General features: G+C 40.6%; 1 long non-coding RNA gene across 2 annotated transcripts; it reads right to left on the bottom strand.

The window, feature by feature from the left end:
• Window positions 1-257: 257 nt before the first annotated feature.
• On the bottom strand, window positions 258-3652 carry LOC124695726. Of its 2 annotated transcripts, XR_007000581.1 has the most exons (4): window positions 3177-3652; window positions 1955-1999; window positions 1682-1859; window positions 258-631 (listed from the first exon to the last, which is right to left on the bottom strand). It is a non-coding gene; the product is annotated as an uncharacterized LOC124695726 (long non-coding RNA). The 2 variants fall into 2 exon arrangements; XR_007000582.1 differs by having other exon boundaries at window positions 1682-1999; window positions 3183-3652.
• Window positions 3653-14490: the final 10838 nt, after the last annotated feature.

Genomic DNA, 14490 nt, shown 5'->3' on the forward strand with positions numbered 1-14490 from the left:
GCCCATTTCAGTGGTCTACATGGGCCGAGCCCAATAATTCCGGCCTTTATTTCCAATGCATTGGCCTTTTATGGCCGTTTTCTTCATTGGGACTGAGCGTTTTTACAATCGATTTCTTTTTTGGGCTTTGGGCTTTTCGGTCCATTTCATTTTCTTATTTTAAGTTTATCCCTGGTTTTTGGACGTGGCCTTTTAACGGGTTGGTCCCAGACCTCGTTGAAGTTCAGCACTGTTAAAACCAAATACACATCGAGACCAAACATAAGATAACAATATTTTTCTTGCACTTCCTTTTAACAGATATATACAGATGAAATAGCAGATAACATCTAACTTATAATCTCTCTGAATTACACAACACCATGAACATGACAGCCAAGTTCACAGTTTCACATGACACGTTACATAGCAAAGAAGTACTACAAGTGATGCAAGTTTGTAACATCTCCCAGGTATTGTTCACATAACCTTTACCTGCTAGCATTTTCATAAGTGAGCAAACCTCATCAATCTTCTGCCTTGTTCAATAGCATAGGGTACTCATTATCACGTGGGGCTTGTGCAGTTGGTACTCCTAATAACATCAGTGGTTGTTGTGCTGTAGCAACATATGCAAATGGGATCAGCAAGCCTACACATGCAAGGATGGACCATTTAAATCAACTAGTTATCTTGAGAAAATTAAGAGATGGGTACTTGTTGCACAGTACATTCACAAACGGGGACATATTGGAACACTGCTGTTTCAAAGGTGTAATGAAATAGACAAGGAACACCTGTATATAGTTTAACTGAGAGTGCATCAGACAAAGAAAAGCTAAGGGCTTTCATGATTGCTAGAAGATAAGAGAGCAAGGTAAAAGGCTGAAGAGTGTGAGTCAATTACACACTAAAAACTGGTGCAGATTCCAGAAGAAAATAACAACATATTACCTCCGTTCCAAAATATAAGCCTTTTTAGAAATCCAGTTTAGATTTCTAAAAAAGCTTATATTTTGGAACAGGGGTAGTAAAAAATAAGCATTAGCACATCCACAAAGGATGTAACAACATTATTAGTCATGGCAAAAGCTCAATTTTGAAATCACTTGTAAAGCAAAAATACAACCAGGCAAAATAGAATTGATTGCCAAATTAAGACAGCACCTTGTTATTTATATTTGATATAACTTTACGTTTCTCATCCTCTGTAACAGCAGCTAAGGAGTCCGCTAGTGTTCATGAGGCTGTGATATCAATCTAGAAAATAAGGTAATCAATTATACATGTGACGAGTTGCTGCAAGAGTTTATGAGTGAAGCACTTAAAGCTTATAGGAGCAATATAGTGTAATCTTCAGTTAAACAAGAATCTACTGCAAGCATGAATGGTTCTTTAGATCAACTTAAATCTGGTGTTTAAACAACTATTACAGCCAACAAACAGAATAACCTAGTTTATATGACAGTATACAAGTTAAACAACTGTGATGCTACCAACTTAAAAGCTAGGTGTTTAAACAACTATCACAGTCAACAAACAGAATAACCAGTTTATATGACAGTATGCAAGTTAAAAAATGTGGTGCTGATTTATCAGCAAGCTAGCTAGCAATATCCAACCAAAATACAGAATAAACCTGTAGCTTCAGCCATCTTCACGAAAGAAAAATATAGAGCAGCGGGGTGCAATCTGCAGGTACCTTGAGGCTGGTGCCACCTCCGCCCTGCGCTCCTGCCAGCGTCGGTGAGGAAGTTCAAGATGGAGAGGATCTGGTCGAGCAGACCCCTTAGGCGTGCGATGACAATGAGAACCTTGGTGCTCACAGGTCCTTCACCTCAGGCCCTTGTCATTGGCTCCGTTCATCAGACCGTAGCGCGCTGTCCACAAACACAATTATATGACAGAACATGGAGTAACTTGACACAAAAATCTGGCTCTAGTCAGTGATGAGAAGAGGCACGAATGCACTGACCTGGAGTCACCACCATAGGAGCTCACTTCCCCTTCAACTTGCAACCTACACCACAGATCAAAATAACCAGAAACAGCAGAGCATAAACCATAGCAGCATAGATAACCACTGAACCCAAATAGCATACAAATGTGTTCAATATGCAGTGATAGAATTTCCTATTGAGAGGCCAGAACCTACATCAAATAAAAAAAAATCACTTCAAAAGTAGTAATTTAATCTTACTACACGTAACTGAGAAGGTAGATTTGCTATCCCTACATTTCACAAGAACATTCGTGTGAATGGAAGGAAGACCTTAAGTTATCAAGTTATACACATTTTGCTATCCCTAGCTTGATTGTTGTCCATACAGTTTACAAACACAATTATCTATTAATTTCAAATATATAAGTCAACAAAAAAAATAAGCAAGCAATCTCATTGTTTAGTATCAATTTAAAATAAATCAGTTAACACTATGCTATCTACTCCCTCCGTTCGGATTAAATTGATGTGGGTACCTGGAGAAAGTAGCCTACAGACCTGCGTACCTCACGTCAATTAAACATGAGCACAGGTAGTATAATGTACCCACTTAACTAACATTAACATATAAAAGCAAGCAGGATCCAAAGAAGCAGGAAAAGTACTCTAACAGAGACATACAATTGGGAACAACCGAAGAATAAACAGTACTGCAGTTTTTCAAAAATGTTACTAATGTTCCTAACCTATCCTGCAGTCCTTAAACTTTGACTAGAATAATCAAAATAACATTCACTGAATCATCACAGTGGCAGTAATGCTATACCACTCGAGAATTCCTATCAAGTCACACATCGACATGGCTTGAGCTGCATGTGGATACAGACTGGAGCAGGTCACTATGGCACTAACAGAGATATATGATGCATACATGCATCCATTAATTCTGAAAAAGGAAGACACAGGAGGAAGATAAGACTGAACATCATTTGCATATAATCCCTAGTAACAGCGAAAGGCTAGGTAGAATTGCTTGTTCATGGAAATATATTAATGAAGCATACCACAACCGTAGTTTACTCAGGTTTACACTGTACCACCTCCAATCGTAACAAGCCGAGACTGTAACCCTAAGAACGAAACTACATATCCCGCTCTAGATTTTATTCCACCTCAATGAAATCTAGGGCAAGGGCAGATCAAGGCAAAGCCAGCAGAAATATGAAGAAAATGAGATCGGGCGGAGGAGACAGACCTGCACCTTATCTGCGAGGTGGGGCGCGAGCCTGGAGACGAGGAGGGGCGTAGTAGATGAAGGAGTGGTTGATGTACTCGTTGCAGAGGAATCCGGAGAGGACGCGGCCATCTACGGTGAGCCCCGCGTGGTCGCTGACGCGGAAGACCTGCCGCTGGTGAGAAGAGAACTTGCTGGCGGATCCGATCTAGCCGAGATCGGAGACGCCGCGGGTTGCGTCTGCGGCGAGGTCGGAGAAGAACTCCACCGTGGCTGGCCCGACAACTCTAGCGTTGGTGCAGCGCTCGACGGCTAGCTCAAAATCGACGTCTTGCTCTCCAGATCAAACGCGGCGGCCATGGCGGGTTGCGTCTGCGGCTTGGGAGATCGACGGAATTTGGTGAGGATCCGTGGTGAATTGTCTGAAGCAGGGAGGGGAGGGGTGTCGGTATGCAGAGAGATGGGTGGCGGCGCACGAAGGGAGGAGGATGGGGGAAAGATTGGCTTTAGGGTTAGCAGTTCGGTCGAAGTTATGTGGACGGATCTGGCATTTTGGACCTCCCGCGCGCGCGCGGTGATTCCCGAAATTTTCCCTCCACACCCATTTATTTGTTATTCACTTTCGCGCCTCACAACAACAAGAGCAATTGTACTTGGGACTTGGGACCCCCTATGCCTAGACGAACTCAATGTAGAAATCGATCACAAAAAACTTAACTTGTTTGACGTTTCCCGTTTCAAGCAAGTAATCCAAATCTAGACTCACTCCACGTTAGTCGGTAGATGTCTCCATATGTCTAGTTGGACCTCCTCGTCAAACATGTTAAGTATGAGAGATGTTGACACGTAAACAACCACATAGGCAGATGATTTGGTTGATAGTCATTTCAATGTATCACACTTTAGATGTAATGATGATTTTAATTTGTCGTAATTGTCTAGAAATAACGTCGTAAACTGTCTGGCTCGGACTATGACGATTTCATTATATGAAATAATGACGTTTTTGACCTAGATCGTCCTAATTTCCTAGGGTTTTGACCCACCCGAACAGCTAACGACCATTCAGTGTGGGATCGTCATAGAATCATGACGAATTTTTCCATGGTCACCGTGAGAAGGTCACAAGTCAACACATTTGTTGTAGTGACCTACGAAATATGCTCAGACTAAGGAACCATTTTACAAGACAAAGGTAATGACCTGTCACTGTCCCCGTTCATCTCCAATTATCTAGCAGATACTCTTCTTACTACTTACTAGCATTCCTAACCTGCTCCAGAGAGGGCCTCCTTCCGTGCCGCTATCGTTCTAAAATTGTCGACTTCTAGTCTTAGCGCAGCTGATGCAGCTCGTTCTACTTGGAGTTGCTCCTTTAGAACTTGAGCATGCAAATACTTTGACTTGGACATGGACTTGCACTTCAGCAGTCCAAGCATTCCGTAAGAAAGTGTTTTTGGCAATGCCTTTCTTTTTTATTGCCATAGAAAATGCCTTCACACATTCTTCATCGGTTTTTTCCGGACCGTTTTTACCGGTTTTTGCCATCTCTAATTTCATATCTTCCCGCAAAAATTCAGTTCGTACACATGTGTAAACATGATAGTTACTACAGAGAAACTTGCCGATAGTAGATTTATCATGTGTATGACCTACTTTTATTCCTACAGCTTTGGCATGTCCGATTCACATCACATGAATTTTAATAAACATATATAATATCATATTGACATGTACTTTACTACTCCTACAAGTTGGGATGTGAGTCGTCACAAAATTTCAATCTTTGAGAAGACTTACAAGAACACTCGTGCGACTTCTCCAATCACTTCAAGTTTGTTCTTCCGGCATGCTTCAAAAATCTCTCGCGAGTCATCTCTTTGTTTGGTTCCCTTTTACTTGCATTATGTAACATCCGCATTTTAGTACTACCATTTATAAATCGAATAACGTGGTTGAAATGGAGGATCATAATATAAGCCGCACACCGGTGTATATACTCCGCATGATCTTTTACTAAAATATTTCTAAATAGCAAGTATAAAACAACATGTCCTTACTTTTTGCCGAATGTGCACTATAAGGTTACGAGATCCCGTACGGCTAGGTAAAAGTAGTTTACCGCGGTTTTCCCGATTCCGTTTAGCCAAATTCTCGCAAAAAGGAGACTAGTGAGACACTCGCTATAAATAAGAATCCAAGATGTGATCTCGGTCTCGCCTTACAAATCATACCATATTCTTTGGATCGGACCAGTGCTTCACAAGATCTCCCCACCGTTTGTCGACTCATTTGCTTAAAAGGAGATATAGTTGGAACACTCCCGAGAATCTTTCCAGATGAAGTATTTCTTCTTTAGCCTCGCCGCGATATCGGCGTAGCATAGCCCGAGAATAGACCGTTGAGAACATGCTTTACTTCCTCTTGGTCCTCATCGAACTCGAACCTTAACTCGTTCACAACAATATAAACCGTTGGTGTGATATACATAGATCCAACAACAAGCTAGAAGGAACGGGACGTGCCAATGTGGTATACTAGTATGAGTAACATTACCAAGAGAAAGATGACTTACGTGTAACCTGTGCACTAATTTTTCAAAATGCGCAGAGGTGTCTACGTGCTCTTTCCATGTTGGGAAGATAGGAATTTCATTCCTGACGAAAATTCCTACATCCGATGCTAATTTACAAGATTCTTCTGGGTCCAGCCTTCTGCCACCTACGATAGATGAAAGGCGAAATCTTGATTCCATCCCAGCAAGCTTAGCTACGAACATTTTCCCTACTGTTGGGCCCCTCGTTTTTCTTGATCGTGGTGCAACTACAAAGTTAAGCATTACATCAAGCTATCAAGGTAGGTATATATATATATATATATCTCTATAAAGTATAACTTTATAACGGAGAATGAAACTATAAGCATTGGAAAATGTACCTTCTTCGGTGTGGGGCTCATCCTCAGGGGAGTTGTCTATGGCAGGACTAATATGGGTCAGTGGGAGATCATCAACAGTTTGTTGATGTTGTGCTAGCGAGTGTTTGGCCAGCTTGTGGTTGTGTCACTGGGACCGGTACAAGTGTGTCCTTGGGCAGTATTTCCTACCACAGCTATCGCCGATCCCAATTGTGGCTGAGAAGTTGCCGTGGAAACTTGTTCTCGCTGCCAATTGTTGTTGAGAAGTTGCCGTGGAAACCGGTTCTCGCCGCCAATTGTGGCCGAGAAGTTGCCGTGGAAACCGGTTCTGCCGCCGATTGTCGCCGGTTGATCGGATTGGTAACAGTGGCTGATTCAACCGCTTGGGGTGTTCACCACGTTTTTTTATTTCAAGTACTTTTAGAATTTTCGTTATTTTCTTCAACCGGTGCCATGAATCGCCGAGACTGTCTAGTAGCGTAGCAGGTTTCTTTTTGGTTGCAACTGTTCTATCACCGATTCAGGTGCCCGTTGATTGGTCTTCCTCTCATTGGTGGTTCCTGCGAAATTCTTACTTGAAGCTGCAGATTCCTAGCACACATAAACGATATTTCAGTCTACATAAGTCCCATATATGATGATATGCAAATGGAATAGAATGAAGAACAGTAAAGGATGACGTGCATGCTGATACATATATATGATGCATTAAGGAGACCTAGAGGTGGCATGTGAACATGTTTGGTGGGATTCAGGATACAAGTATACAACACATGGAAGTTGCAACAGATATCTCAAAGTAAAAAACACGTAAATCACCTGGTGGGGTTGAGGAGAATGGTCGTGCAAGGCATCTTCCCGAGTCAGCTCTCCAATGAGGCTCAAGCATGATCAAATTGTGAATCATAACATTGTTCTTTATCTTTGGGGAGGGGAAAGGGTTCTTCTCCGATTTTGTTCAGTGTTTGCACTAGAGGCAATAGCGTTACAAATGCTTGTGCCCACACGGCTTGCATATCTTCTACATATATTCCGTATCCGTTTCTCTTTTAATTCATTCTTCTGTATTGCAATAATATCTAGCATGCATTACAAAAAAAATGCTAATGAGATGGCGGTGCAAGTAAGCAAAAAAATACTTTTCGAAATCACATGCATAACGAATGCGGCCATATCAACCTTCTTGGAAGTGGGCGCGTGTACGCTTTGGTTTCTGGCCGTCGACCATGGAAGCGCCCATCTCTCCAGTCCGGTGGACGGAAGGAGTCGGGGATTAAGATACGAGAACCCGGCGATGGTGACTGTCGCTGACAAGGCGGCGGTGGAAGTCGGCTACGGAGGAGCTCGTATGGTACAGGTGGTCGCTCGGTGGGGGTGGGGGAGGTGGAAGCTACTCCGGCTTGCTAAAAAGCAAGGGAGACGGCGGAACGTCGTCGGTCACTACGGTGGCCGATGAGAAGGCAGTAGTGCTGGTGTGGGAGTGGGACAGTGGGCCGGCGCCGGCGTGTGAGATGATCCGGTGGGTCATGCAGGGTGGAAGCGTGAGAGAGAGATGCGGGGTTCGGCGCCGCCGGTGATAGGTCCGAATTGAGCGGTCCGGGGGATAAGATCGACACTGTACTTATTTCACATCGCTTTGAATTTTGGAAGCGGGGGGGGGGGGGATTTCGGCGGGAATTTTGGGGCAGAGTTGAAATTATTACCGGTTGCCGGAAAACTGTGGAACCCTAGCCTACGAAATCCCAAGTTTGAAGCCGAGGGCCCTTTTGTCGTGGCTTTTTGGCTTTTGGATTTTGGAAGCCAAAAGAATATAATATTTGTTTTTGGCTTCCAAAATCCAAAAGCCAAAAAGGCAAAAAAAAAAGGCACAACAAAAGGGCCCTGAGTATGTTCGGGTTCAAGGGGATATGCTTGTTGGTTCTTGGGTGCATATGATCTCTTTATTTCGAAATTCATCTTCTATACATTTTGAAATGTCAAAAAAGAATAAAACGAAAAATGCATGTGTACTTCTTCGCTTGCTTTATACACATAAAATATTTCAATGGAAAAATCGAATAGTAATTTGGGCTATGTAAAAAAGAGTTACTCCGTAAAAAAATTGTGCTAACCATAAGGCTTTTTATGAGACATGTTTTCTCTCTTTTTTTACATCGACCATGAAAAAAACTTGTTTTTTTTACATCAACCATGAAAAATACTTTTTTTACATCGACCATGAAAAATACTAGGAATTTGCTAAGAGCATCCACAACGTGTAGCCAAAAGTGGTTCCATATTTGATTTTTGGCTTTTTGAACTAGTTCCATACATTGTAGAGGTAGTTCCAAAACCAAAAAACAGGGAACCGGAGCAAATAGGTGCTCCGATGCCAAATTTCACTTTTGGCATTTGGAACTAGTTCCCTACATTGTGAGAGTAGTTCCATATTGGCTTTATGAGTTGTTTTAGCTTGATGGCGGGACCCACGTTATAAATATTTGGAACCACTACATTGTGGAGCTATTGCTATATTTCACACCAAAGCCAAATTCACCATCGTATCAGATTTGGCAATAGCAACATTGTGGATAGCCTAAAGTTATATTTTCCATCTTGTACACAATTAAAAATATCTTTAAAACAAACAAATCTCTAATGTCTAGGTGTACCATCTCTACTAGTACTAGTATATATACACGTGCCTTGCACGTGAGGGCTCTTTTTTTTAGTGAAACAACTTCGACGCAATAAGAATTCGATCTTTTTTTTAACAAAGGAGGGGGCCCAAGGGCTTGGATACCATTAAGTGCAACAGAGGGGTACATATTACAGATTGCAGTCAATAGTCACTTGGGTTGAAAGCCAATGCAAGCCCGCCTACATGATAGCAGGATTTTGTGAAGCTTTTTAACTTAATTGGTCAAACATGCGAAGCATGTGCCATTTACTTGTACAACTTTATCGGAAAAAAATACTTGTACAAGCTAGTTCCCCTAAGTACTACCAAGCACATAAGTAAACAAAAGAACCAGGGACATCATCAACCGAAAACAACAATCTATTCATATAGCGGCTCTTGCATCACCCTTTGAAAATCATCTACCCGCAAAGATGAGTGCAGAGTTTCGCTCGTGCTTTCACCTGTTCCAAGATCGTCCAGCTTGATCTCATGGACATCCGCATCAGCCAAAGCGGTAACCAAGTTGCCACCACTAGCTTCGCAGATCAAGCAACAAGATGTAGGCCATCTTGAATTGTAGAATTCCATCCTCGGCTCATTTCTTTGTTCCGCCAAGTGGCCACATCCAAGTCCTTTTGAAGACGCCTAATCTTAGCTTCCCCATTGCCACATCCTTCCGTTTTGTTCCTACAAACGTTTGCATCACTGGAACTCTGGACATCTGTGCTACAATGCTGCTTGGCAGGGACATGAGCAGTCACTTGCTTCTGCGATTTGCCATGCATAAAATCAATCAGCAGATTAAAAGGAAATATGTTGGTTGATTCATGTCACCACTTTCAGCAACCCATGAGTTTCTAAACCTTAAATGGAGTCTAAAACATTGCAATAAAAGGGTGGGTGCATCATTTGGATGCAGAGGCCGGGGCGACCCTATTTTCAAGAAAAAATTAGGAAATCTGAAATCTATATCTATATCTCTACCATCTATACCACTCCACTCCTGTTGACAGCTTGATCTCTTTCAAGTACATTAGATTATGTCATGTTTAAAACACTATTATAAAATTACCTCCTTAATGTTGAGCTCAGGAGGATCCAGATGTGCCGATCCTAGGCGGCCACTCAAATGATTGCTTGCTAGAACAATAGGACCAAATCCCGCCTCCTTTCTACCAATGTCTGCATCACTGGCGCGCTCACCGTCTTTGTTAGGAACATGAGCAGTGGCTAGCTGCCGCAAATCAAAGTTCATCAAATCAATCAGCAAACAAGACATATGAAATTTGAGCAAGGCGGCTAAATACCTTCTTCAAGCAGCTGCCCCACGGAATCGTCCTTTTGGCGGCACATCACACGTGTGAAAAATCTCGGCAACGACTTGGGGTGCGGTGATTTTGTCCCATTCCACAAGATGCCGAGCTTGGCTGCAATTATCATATTCTGCAAGATATTTTGCCTCCGAGATTCTTCGTAGGCATTCTCGAGGGGAATATCTAGCAGGCATTACAAAAAAAAAATGCTAATAACAAGCAGTGGAAGCAAGCAATAAACTAGTCTCGGAAATCAAATACGGAGTACATAACAAAAGCTGCCGGACAAAGTGTTCAACCTTGGTCGACTGGGGAGGTGGCGCGTTGGCCGTTCGGTTTGGTTCGGTGGATCATGGTGGCGCTTTGTGTACCGATCTCGCCGGCCGGTAAGATGAACCAAGTGAGTCGGGGAAGCAGATCCGACGAAGCGGACGGAGTGTGGTTGACGGCGTCGCTGAGCTGGCTCCGGTGCGGTGGATGTCGGCTACGGATGGAGGACTGAGAGGGAGCGAGACGGACTAGGTGCGAGGTAGGGAGAGAGGCCCTTGCTTGTCCGTGGGTGGGGCTGGATATAGGGGAAATGAAAGCGAGGTAGGAAGATAGCATCCTGCTAATTTATGGTGCTGAACTAGAAAATCCCGCCAATATATGGTGCTGAATTGCGGGCGGCTCATAGCTTGTGCACAAATAAAATGGGAAAATCCAAAAAATGTAGTTCAACAAAAAAAACTCTAGTAGGCAAAGTCGCTAGCTCGCCATGAGAAGATGCACTCCGCCAAAAAATGTCATGACAAGCTAGTTTGCTATGGATCTTGCATTAACCCTGCTCGATAAAATGGTGGGCAAAAAAAGACAAGCTAAATCAAAAATAATGGTGGTAGAAAGATGTAACTCTCAAATGTAAACTCTACTAAACAGGGCCAGCTCAAAAATATGCCTCATATTATTAGTACTTCCTCCGGTCCATATTAACTGCCACTAACATACATCGAGAAACAAAAAAGAGAAATCTGTCATGAATAGTTCCCGAATTCAAATCTGAGTTTCTCTGTAGACTATTCCCATCTGAGTTTCTCTTTTTTGTTTCTCGATGTATGTTTCGAATTTTGATCTGAAATTTTTAGGGGTTATCTTAATATGAGCTGTGAACGTGCATGATTTGTTTCAGATTTTTTTCGCAATGTTTAAATTTGGATTTAGGCCGCATGTCACCTCGCTACCGCTCGAGAAATGGAGCCCCTCTCCGCTGGGCTCCATAAAAGCTTCACTGCTCGTGTCAGACTGTTGAAGACACTGGCAAGTGCATGTCAGGGGGACAGAGAATAAATTTCGTCCACGCGTCGCGCGCGTGCCGTCTACCCCAAACCCTAAACTCGTCTTTATGAAGTCAAGCATGCATGAAGAGAAGTGGTTTTTGGTTTCAAACATGGAAATTTCAAAAACCCTCTCAAGAGCTACATTTTGGAGTGACTAATTTTTCATATTCATGATTTAAACTTGTTTAAATGGGCATAAAAATAGGCATAAAATTCAAAATAAATCAAAATAAATGAAAAACCAAGGCACATAGTCTTCTTATGTCATATAGTAAGCATTCAATTAAGTTGATAAACAAGGTCTAGACATATTCGAACCAGAAAAATCATGTATCTACCCCCTAACCCTAAACTGTCTTATGAAGTCAAGCATGAAGAGATGTGGTTTTTGGTTTCAAACATGGAAATTTCGAAAACCCTCCCAAGAGCTTCATTTTGGAGTGACTAAGAAGCATACATGCTTACTTTTTTATATTCATGTTTTAAACTTGTTCAAATCTTGGTCAAACCTAGGATTTGACCAAGATTCAAATGGGCATAAAAATTCAAAAAATGAAGAAAAAAATGAAAAACCAAGGTCTTCTTATGTCATATAGTAAGCATTCAATTAAGTTGATAAACAAGGTCTAGACGTTTTAAACCTGAAAAATCATGTATCTACCCCCTAACCCTAAACTCGTCTTATGAAGTCAAGCATGCATGGTGAAGAGAAGTGGTTTTTGGTTTCAAACATGGAAATTTTAAAAACCCTCCCAAGAGCTTCATTTTGGGGTGACTAAGAAGGATACATGATTACTTTGTCATATTCATGTCTTAAACTTGTTTAAGTCATGGTCAAACCTAGGATTTGACCAAGATTCAAATGGGCATAAGAATTCAAAAAAAACAAAGCACATAGTCTCGTGTATGTCATATAGTAAGCATTCAAGTTGATAAACAAGGTCTAGACATATTCAAACCAGAAAAATCATGGAAATTTCAAAAACCTCCCACGAGCTTCATTTTGGAGTGACTAAGAAGGATCGATGCAGGTTACTTTTCATATTATTCATGTTTTAAACTTGTTTAAATCTTGGTCAAACCTAGGATTTGACCAAGATTCAACAAATGGGGATAAAAAAATGAAAACCCAATGCACATAGTCTTCTTATGTCATATAATAAGCATACAATTAAGTTGATAAACAAGGTCTAGACATATTCAAACCAAAAAAAACATGTATGTGGCTACCCCTAACCCTAAACTCGTCTTATGAAGTCAAGCATGAAGAGATGTGGTTTTTGGTTTCAAACATGGAAATTTCAAAAACCCTTCCAAGAGCTTCATTTTGGAGTGACTAAGAAGCATACATGCTTACCTTTTCATATATATTCATGTTTTAAACTTGTTCAAATCTTGGTCAAACCTAGGATTTGACAAAGATTCAAATGGGCATAAAAATTCAAATAAAATGAATACCAAGGTCTTCTTATGTCATATAGTATGTGCGCATTCACTTAAGTTGATAAACAAGGTCTAGACATATTAAACCTGAAAAATCATGCATGTATCTACCCCTAACCCTAAACTCGTCTTATAAAGTCAAGCATGCATGGTGAAGATAAGTGGTTTTTGGTTTCAAACATGGAAATTTCAAAAACCCTCCTAATTAAGAGCTTCATTTTGGAGTGACTAAGAAGGATACATGCTTACTTTTACATATTCATGTTTTAAACTTGTTTAAGTCGTGGTCAAACCTAGGATTTGACCAAGATTTAAATGGGCATAAAAATTCAAAAACAAAATCAAAAACCAAAGCAAGTCTTTGCATGTCATATAGTAAGCATTCAAGTTGATAAACAAGGTCTAGACATATTCAAACCAGAAAATCATGTATATATCTACCCCTAACCCTAAACTCTATCTTTATGAAGTCAAGCATGCATGAAGAGAAGTGGTTTTAGGTTTCAAACATGGAAATTTCAAAAACCATCCCAAGAGCTACATTTTGGAGTGACTAAGAAGGATATATAGATGCTTAATTTTGCATATTCATGATTTAAACTTGTTCAAATCTTGGTCAAACCTATGATTTGACCAAGATTCAAATGGGCATTAAAAAATAGAAAAATGAAAAACCAAAGCACATAATCTTCTTATGTCATATAGTAAGCATTAAAGTTGATAAACACAAGGTCTAGACATATTCAAACCATACAAATCATGTATCTACCCCTAACCCTAAACTCTGTCTTATGAAGTCAAGCATGAAGAGATGTGGTTTTTGGTTTCAAACATGGAAATTTCAAATACCCTTCCAAGAGCTTCATTTTGGAGTGACTAAGAAGCATACATGCTTACCTTTTCATATTCATGTTTTAAACTTGTTCAAATCTTGGTCAAACCTAGGATTTGACCAAGATTCAAATGGGCATAAAAATTCAAAAAAATGAATACCAAGATCTTCTTATGTCATATAGTATGCGCGCAATCAATTAAGTTGATAAACAAGGTATAGACATATTAAACCTGAAAATCATGTATCTACCCCTAACCCTAAACTCTGTCTTATAAAGTCAAGCATGCATGGTGAAGATAAGTGGTTTTTGGTTTCAAACATGGAAATTTCAAAAACCCTCCTAATTAAGAGCTTCATTTTGGAGTGACTAAGAAGGATACATGCTTACTTTTTCATATTCATGTTTTAAACTTGTTTAAATCTTGGTCAAACCTAGGAAAATCATAAATATATCTACCCCTAACCCTAAACTCTGTCTTATGAAGTCAATCATGAAGAGAAGTGGTTTTGGGTTTCCTACATGGAAATTTCAAAAACCTCCCAAAAACTTCATTTTAGAGTGACTAAGAACGATACATGCTTCCCTTTTCATTTTCATGTTTTAAACTTGTTTACATTATCTTGGTCAAATCTAGGATTTGACAAGATTCAAATGGGCATCAAAATAAAAAAATCAGAAAAATGAAAAACCAAAGCACATAGTTTTCTTATGTCATATAGTAAGCATTAAAGTTGACAAACAAGGTCTAGACATATTCAAACCAGACAAATCATGTATCTATACCCCCTAACCCCTAAACTATATATGTCTTATGAAGTCAAGCATGAAGAGAAGTGGTTTTGGGTTTCA

The sequence above is a fragment of the Lolium rigidum genome, chromosome 3, assembly GCF_022539505.1.
Source record: "Lolium rigidum isolate FL_2022 chromosome 3, APGP_CSIRO_Lrig_0.1, whole genome shotgun sequence".
NCBI classification, from domain to species: Eukaryota; Viridiplantae; Streptophyta; class Magnoliopsida; order Poales; family Poaceae; genus Lolium; species Lolium rigidum.